Source organism: Furipterus horrens, unplaced genomic scaffold (genome assembly GCF_987537825.1).
Source record: "Furipterus horrens unplaced genomic scaffold, mFurHor1.1.pri manual_scaffold_1, whole genome shotgun sequence".
In the NCBI taxonomy this organism is placed as follows: domain Eukaryota; kingdom Metazoa; phylum Chordata; class Mammalia; order Chiroptera; family Furipteridae; genus Furipterus; species Furipterus horrens.
In genome coordinates, this window is record NW_028327171.1 from 57,953,102 (window position 1) to 57,961,753 (window position 8,652).

The 8,652-nt window shown below is 37.7% G+C and overlaps 1 non-coding gene across 1 annotated transcript; it reads right to left on the bottom strand.

Moving 5' to 3' along the window:
* Positions 1-4,236: 4,236 nt before the first annotated feature.
* On the bottom strand, positions 4,237-4,400 carry LOC150021162 (U1 spliceosomal RNA). Its single transcript, XR_016513598.1, has one exon. It is a non-coding gene; the product is annotated as a U1 spliceosomal RNA (small nuclear RNA).
* Between the last annotated feature and the right edge of the window lie 4,252 nt (positions 4,401-8,652).

The following is an 8,652-nucleotide window of genomic DNA, read 5'->3' on the forward strand; positions in this document are numbered from 1 at the left end:
TCAACGGGATGTCATATCCACGTAGCTAGTGAGGTTAACGTAATATATTTTTATATACAATAAAATCTTATTTTGAAGTACATTTAAAAATTCTAGTTAGCTTCCTCTAAAATTCTATTGGATTGGTTCTGCAAAGCAATTGAAAATCTCATTTGCTCCCTATCCAATATATTTACTGGTTGATAATTTTAGGAGCATATTCAATAGCTAAAAAAAAAGAGACCCCAAAATTAATGCTGTTTCTTTGTACATAGTTTCATATTCAGAAAAACAAAAAACAAAAAACAACCATAAAACCCACTCCAGTTCATGTAGCTAAATTATGTTCAATAACTGATGGAAATCAAATACTCTTTAGAATATTAATAACAACAATAACAATAACAACCTAACACAAATACTGAGTGGGTCAATAGCTTCTTAATAGGTATTAACAGGGCTCCCCTATTCTCCTAGGCGCTGCCCCCGCCCCCGATAATTTTACCATGTCATACCAGAGGTTTTATTTCAAAGGCATTTCATTTCCATTGTTTTCAACAGGCAGTCTATCTCTCCTAGTTCCCCATGGCATGCTGTTCTCTGCTTCTGTGCTCTTGCTCCTACTTATCCATCTCCAGCGTCATCTAAATATGCTACCTGCGCCATAACCTGTTATGAGAAACTTCATACAAGATCGTTGGGTGTCGGTGCTGTCAGTGTGCTAGAAGAGCATCTGATCATCTATTGTGGTAGGACTAAATATGTTCCTAAAACAATTTCAGTTTTACATGATTTCTTCTTGATCAATTGTACCAGCTTCTGACCCGCAATGCCCAAATCACAAAGGATGAGACGGGCGACACCATAGCTTACACTTCACCTTTTTCTTCCTCCTGTAACCATTTTATTGCATTAAATGTCTCTGACAAGCTCTGAGCTAAAGATAAATTCATTTTTCTAACGTATCTCATATAAATAGCTTAGCATCTTGTTCTGGAAAGTAAGCATTGAAATCTTAATGTTCTGGGCTTAACCTTTGGAAGCCTGGCCAAGACAAAAGCCAAAAACATTCTATTCTTACATTTTGTTAACAACTTCAAACAAAACTTTGTTCTCTAAATAAAGTGTTGATATCTGTATAAATGGAGGCAAACAAACAAGATACTAGTGTGTGAACAAGTTTCAATTTTCTTCATATACTGATGTTCCATTGTGGGTATATGAATATCTGAACTATCAACATTTAATTATATATGGCTGTAAAAACACTAATATATGCATTTAGTATGTAACATACATTGTGCTAAAAATGATCTAATTTTATGTTCCAAACAGTGCTTTAAGTAGGTACTATTGTTATAGAGTAGGGGTCCCCCAAATTCCCCAGAGCTTGCGGTTGGGGGAAGGGGGAAGGGGACAGCTTTCAAGAGGTCTTTGCATATTTATGGCTGGTAGCTAGTGTCTTAGTTATGCAAATGGCTTTGGTTCTTCCAAGGCCCCAAGGAGATGGGAGCGATTTTGACCATGGAATGGTGAGGAAAGAGCATACATGGCCTGCTCAAGGTTCTGTGAATGGTCAGAACTGGTCACCCTGCCCATTGTGTCACAGGCTGCAGTCAGGGATTTAAAAATAGGCGGCAGACATTTTAGCTAAGATCTCCATGTTGCTTTGAGAGGAAGAGAGGAGATCCACACAGTTTGCAGAAAGGAGGAAAACTCCATGCAGCTTGGAAAGGAAAGGAAGAACTCCATGCTGCTTTGAAAGGAAAGAGAACTCCATGCGGCTTTGAAAGGGAGGATACCATGCAGCTTTGAAAGGGCAGAGAGAGAACCATGCATGATCCAGTGCAACACAGCAGGTTTTCCTGGACTGTTATATGGAGGCTGATGACATCACAACACAGATCCTGAAGGAGACAGGTGACAGATAAGGGATGGAGAACTTCTGAGCATGTTTTTGGCTTCTAGCCTTTTGGGGAGCAACGGAAGTTCTGGGTCCCGTAGGAGAACAGGGTTCTGAGCTGAAGTGCTCACTGCCCTCCTCAGGTTGGAATATTGTAAATAAAGACCTGTTTTTCTCAACACTACTTGTTGGGTTTTACACCAAGGCGCCAGGTGAAAGAACCCCCTTTCACTCATTCTATAACACAGTTTAAAGGAGCTGAGTATCATGTACCAATGGTGCCCAACCCTGATTTAATCAGACCTGGATGTAGAGGCAAAAGTAGATGTGTCTTCCAGGAACTGTAGGCCGATAAGTTTCTTAGAAGGAACTGTGAATAAGATATTTTGGGAATAAAATTGCTTCACAAAATTTGGGAGCAAAAAAATCTTATTAATGAATTTTTTCTTAAGTTTATTTTGGTTCTAAATCTCTTCTCACCAATGTGCTAAGAGATTTAGTCTCATATATTCCTGAGTGTGTGTGCTGTTTTCCTATTAAAGGTCATAAAAGACTCCTGAAGAGTGTTAGAAAGCATAGAAAATTCAGGAGAAGTTCATAGGTCAATGTCCTATAGTCTTTAGAAGGCAGAAACCTCCGCTTCCTCCAGACTAGGCCAGAACATGGGGTTTTTATATGAATTTCCCAGGCCACAGCACCCAATCAACACCGTTAGGCATATCCATTTACCTCTGGACTGGTGGTCACCTACTCACAATCCCCAACCCCTGTCAATATATCCCTCAAGTCTACCCCTACCTTTAGATAAGCCACTTCAGACTCCTTCCATTTGTTTATCTTTCTAATATGTTCTAGGTCATATGCATTCCAAGCATGAGGTTTTTCAAGCAAACAAACAAACAAAACAAACAAGCAAACAAACAAACAAAAAAAAACCCTGCTATTTTCTTTTGTGGACAGAAACCACTACCACCAGGACAAGATTTGTCCAGAACATGATGTGGCAGCCCTTGTATGTCAAGGGCTGCTCTATCCAGACACTTCTGTAAGAAGGAAGAGTAGCTTTTGTGTGGAAATATCCAAGCCTTGTTTTATTGAATTTCACTGAGTCTTTCTCTTTTTTGGTCCTCTTAGGACAGTGTCTCTGTAGTTATGACAGGACGACCTGATCTTTGGAACTGATCTCTTATTGAAAACAAATATATCTAAGAATTATCATGAATAAATTACCAGTTGCTTACACACTGAGATAGAATTGAAAAACAAGTCACATATTAAAAGCTGTTTCATAGCTTATCAACAACAGAAATTCATTTCTCATAGTTGTGAAAGCTGGGAAGCCCAAGATCAACATGCAGATTAAATGTGTGGTGAGGTCCCACCTCCTGATCATAGTCAGTGACCTTCTTGCTGTAATTTCAAGTGGAGAAAGGATAAGGGAGCTGTCTGGAGTCTCTTTTATAAGGGCACCCATCTCATTCCCGAGGGCCCCACTCTCATGACTTAATTATCTCCCAAAGGCTTCACTTCCAAATATTATCACATTGGAGATTAAGTTTAAACACATGAATTTTGGGGGACAGAAACATTAAGTTTATAATAAATACAAATAATGAAAACTCACCTTTAAACAATCTAGTAGATTGTGAAAAACGTCCCCAATATTTTACAGCACCTCATTTCAAGGAATAGGATCTCTTTCAAAATCCCTTTAATGTGGATTTAGCCATGTGACTTGAATTTCCCCATGGGACATTACAAGACTTGATGCAAGCAGAGTATTGGAAAGTGCTTGTGCATGAGGGTGTATTTTCTGGCTGCTTTTAGAAGCCAGCCATCATATAATCAAGCCAGGCTAGCTACAAGTAAGTCCAGAAACAAAACCCTGTCTTGAGAAAAAGAGTGGATGTGGCTTTTTAAAATGAATGAAACCCGATACCTGGAAAACCACACAGATTTTAGGGAATTATACCAACATAGACTAAAGGAGAATGAGAAAATTTAAAACAAAAGGGACTTCTGTCTCCAACTTTAAGCTAGGCTAGCTATGAGAAAGTCCAGAGATGGAAGTATGTCTTGAGAAAAATATGGCCATTTCATTTAGGAAAAGTAAAATGTCCTAGAAGGCAGAACCAAAATCCCAGAAGGCACGGACACAGAGAAGAATGGACTCTTCCAGAGGGCAGAATATTCTCTGACCCTGAATTAGTGGAAATGACGACATGTGCCCATCTTATTTCTGAAACTGTTCTTGACTATTGACTACTAGGAGGATTCCATTTGTTTATTGTGTTGTTGTTTTTTCTTTTTACTTTGGCTCACTATTAAATGTTGGGTATATCTCCCCCCACCCCCAGAAGAGAGCATGAACACAGTCCCCCACTGCCACAAATTATGCAGTTGAGTTTTCCACATGTGAGGAAATTACAGGGGTCAGGATATCTGCAGTGCAATGGATAAGGCTTGCCCTGGGAAAACCACCTTCATGATTATGGTATCTCCCCTGCCAGGTTAGTATGGGTGTATCTTTTTATTTCTGAAATATCTGAATCAGGAAGAGCTGCATCCAAATAGCCTAACTTGTATCCACAAAAGATGAAGATCATGTAACACTGGACTAGAGACTGATGCCATAATTGAAAAAGATTTTTGGGAGTCCTGACGGGGTTGAGAGTGTTGTACATGTGGGGAGAATGAAATAATTGCAACCAGAGGGTGGACAATGGTTGATTGCAATGGGAGAACAAAGAAAGGTCATAATATTTTGCAGCAATTCCAATAAAGAAACAGTCTATTTTCCCACACCTTGAATCTGGACTTGGCTATGTGACTTACTTTGACCAATGGGACAGTAATACAAATAATAGAATCAGAGGCTTGAAATGAACTTGAATGTTTGTGCTTTTCTTCTTGCTGCTTTGATTACATAGTCATTGTGTGTAAAAGCTTTGACTAGCCTCCTAGGTGATGAAAGATATGTGACCTGTTGCCCCTATTGCCTCAGACAACAACAGCCTTCTATGAATGAGGCCTTCTGGGATGAGACAGTGCCCAGCAAATCTGTTAACTGACTGGACTTGCACAAGTGAGCCAGGTCTTCACCAGGAGAACCATACAGGGGGATTCTTAGCTAAATAAAAGGATTGTTATAAGTTTCTAAAGTTTGGTGTGCTTTATTATGCAGAAAAAGGAACATACAAGTAATCTCAGTGAAATAAAAGTTTATTTAGATATTTTCCATGAAAGTGGTTTAATTTTGCTTAAAGCTGGCAAAACTTAATGCCAATTATCTCTGGCATACTCTTTCAGGCTGATTCTTATTACCAGGGTTTCAAATACATGTAGTCCTAGAATAGAAATGAAAAATAAATGTAATTAGGTTGACCTGATAGTAGAAACAGGTATAAACCTTAAGATGTGAGAGTGCTTTATGCATCTGGTTTATTATGACATGATTATAAAACATATTAAAACAGCATTCTGAGGATTGTATCAATAAGCATCCAACTTCTAAGGACATAAGAATGATTGTTTACTACCCTTGTATGTACCCAGGTAATAATTTTAAATATAAAGTCTTTTAGAGAATAGAAACAAATTCTAACTAATGTTATTTCTTTCTATGCATTTTAATTCAATATAGAAAAGTGTAACCATAGAGAAGGAAAAAATTATATATTAAACCCTATCAAAATCTACCATTAGTATTTTGGTTCAAATTCTTTCCACAAACACACAATTGACATTATAACATGCCTCTATCCTGCTGTTTTCTCTGTATAATATATCCAAAGCATCCATTTCATTAAAGTTCACGTACTGAACAATTGAGTCTTTAACATTCTTTTTTTAGATATATCTCATAACATGCTTAATATACTTCATACTCTAAATTGTAGCTTGTTTTAATCTTTTTATTTATTAGAGTAAAATTTGCTATTTAGAATAGACACTACTATTTACTAGGGTATATATAATTATTTGCTTGCATCTCTGCTAAATTTTTGAAAGATGGGCTTTTCATCAGCTTGAATATTTCCTGCCACTCCCTTCTGGCCCTTAATGTTTCTGTTGAGAAATCAGATGACAGTCTAATTGGTGCTCCTTTTTCGTAACTCTGCTTTTCCCTTGTGGTTTTTAGGATCTCTCCTTGTCTTTAGGCCTTGCCATTTTAATCATGATGTGTTTCAGTGTAGACCTCTTTTTAGGGGGCTCTCTGAGCTTCCTGGATTTATGTGTATTTTTCCTTCATCATATTAGGAAAGTTTTTAGTCATTATTTCTTCAAATAGGTTCCTGGTCCCTTGCTCACTCTCCTCCCCTCCTAATATTCTCATAATGCACATGTTGTTACATTTCGTGCTGTGGATGGTGCTATTACTTCCCCTTCAGGCTTTCTCTGTCTTCCTCTTGGTACAGTATCCCCTCACTTATCGCAGGTATTATGTTCTAGAGCCCCTCCCCCCCCCCCCGCCCCCTGCGAAAGGTGAAAATCCACAAAGTAGGAACCTTACATTTATTTTAGTATTTATATATATTTTAAGGCTTTATAAACCCTTCCCACACACTTATAAACTGTTCCCAGTCCCTTATTAACCTTTCCCATTCCATTATTAACCTTTTCCATACTTTTATAAACACTACTTATGTTCTTAAACATAATCTACACTCTTAAACCTACGTAACTTTAACAACATACATATACAGTACCGCAAAATCCCATGATATAGCGAAAAATCTGCGATAAATAATTAAATATAATATTTTTAAAAATCCCACGATACAGTGAGGCCACCATAAGTGAACCGCGATATAGAGAGGGACTACTCTATCTCTATAATGTGGATGTTATGGTTCAGATTGTTTCAAAGGCCTCTTAAACTATCTTCATTTAAATTTTTTGTTGTTGTTGTTGCTCTAATTGGGTGTTTTTGTTTTTGTTTTTCTATTTTGTCTTCTAAATCACTGATTCAATCCTCTGTTTCAACCAACCTACTTTTTATTACTTCCAGTGTATTCTTCATTTCAGATATTGCATTCTTTATTTCTTAATGATTTTTTTTTATGTTTTTATGTCCTTTTTAATGCTATTGAAGATTTTTATAACCATTACTTTGAACTCTATGTGTGGTAAATTGCTTACCTTCATTTCATTTAGTTATTTTCTGGAAATATCTCCTGTTCTGTCATTTAGGGCCTGTGTCCTTCTCTCCCCATTTTAAATGCCTTTTTGTGTTTGTTTCTATGTATTAGAACAATCTTCTATGACTCGCAGTCTTTGTGGAGTGGCTTTATGTAGTAGGTATCCTATGGGGTCCAGTGGTGTAATCTTTGTGATTACCTCAGCTGGGTGCTCCAGGTGTGTCCCTTTTGTGTCTTATGTGGGCACTCCTGATGTAATTTTATGGTTCATTGCTACTAGCCTGTTTATGTGTGGGATTGACCCTCAGGCTGGTTGACTGTGAGGCTCCACCCTGACCACAGCATGTGAGCTGCTGTTCAAGTAGCAGAATTCACCTCAGCAAAGTTTGATGCCTGCTGAGATTTCCCTTTAGATATGCTGCTTATGAAGCTTATTGAATCTTGCTGTGATGTTGTCTGAAGCTGGTGACTAAGTATGTTGGTTCTGGGTCTATTGGGAGGGACTCTGGTGCAGTCCAATGTCCTCTCCTCACGCGACTTCAGTTCACTCAGCCCTCTCTCTGCCAAAGCCCAGTGTAAGTGGCTGCAATACAATTTTGTGTTTTCGCCCTTTAAAAGGAATGAAAAGTATCCAAAATGGGGGAGAGATGGAACAACTTCACTGCATGCAGACCCTGAATTGAGGCAGAGCGACACTATGGTGAGCTCCCCCTTTGCATGAGTTGATTGCTAACTTTACCTATAGAAAACTCAATAGTCTTGGACATTTGTAAACCCTCTTGAACCAAGGGAGAGAATTCAAACATATTTTATGTTGACAGAGGAAATATGGACATTCAACAAACAAAAGTATGCTCAATTCACTAGAAATCTTGTAAATTGCAAATTAAAATGAGATTCCCTATTAAAAATGTCAGTTGACAAAACCTGACAACATCAAAATGTGGTGGTATGTAAAACAAAGCAATGCACATACACTATGGTTAAAACAGTAAATTGGTATAACTAATTTGGAGAGCAATAACCTCAGAGAACCTCTTCTTATGCATAGAAGGAAACATGTACAGAAATATTTACTGCAAGTTAGATTATAAAGAAAAGTTAGTGTATTAATAAGGGCTATCTAGGGAACCAGAATAAAGGAGAGGAACAAGGGGAAAAAGGGGGGAAAGGCAGAAGGGTAAAATCTAAGGAATTGGCTCACATGAGTGTGGAAGCTGGCGAGTCCAAAATCTGCAGGGTGTTCTGACAGAATGGAAACTCAGGAAGAGATGATCCCGAAGTCTGAGTCTGAAGGCAGTGTGTTGGAAGAACTCTCTCTTCTTTGAGGGAAGTCCATAATTTTTATTAAGATCTTCGACTGATAGGAGGAGGCCCACCTACTTTATGGAAAGTAATTTGCTTTACTGAAAGTCTGTTGATTTAAATGTTAATCTCATCTAACAGTATCTTCAATAAGTCATGTAGAATAATGCTTGACCAAATATGTCCATACTTTTGCCTAACCAAGTTAACATAAAATTAACCATTTAGTTGGCAACCACAAAATATCCACAAAAAATTTAACAGATAAATATATTTTATTATACTGATAAAACAGATTACTATCTAATCAGAAACATGTGGAAA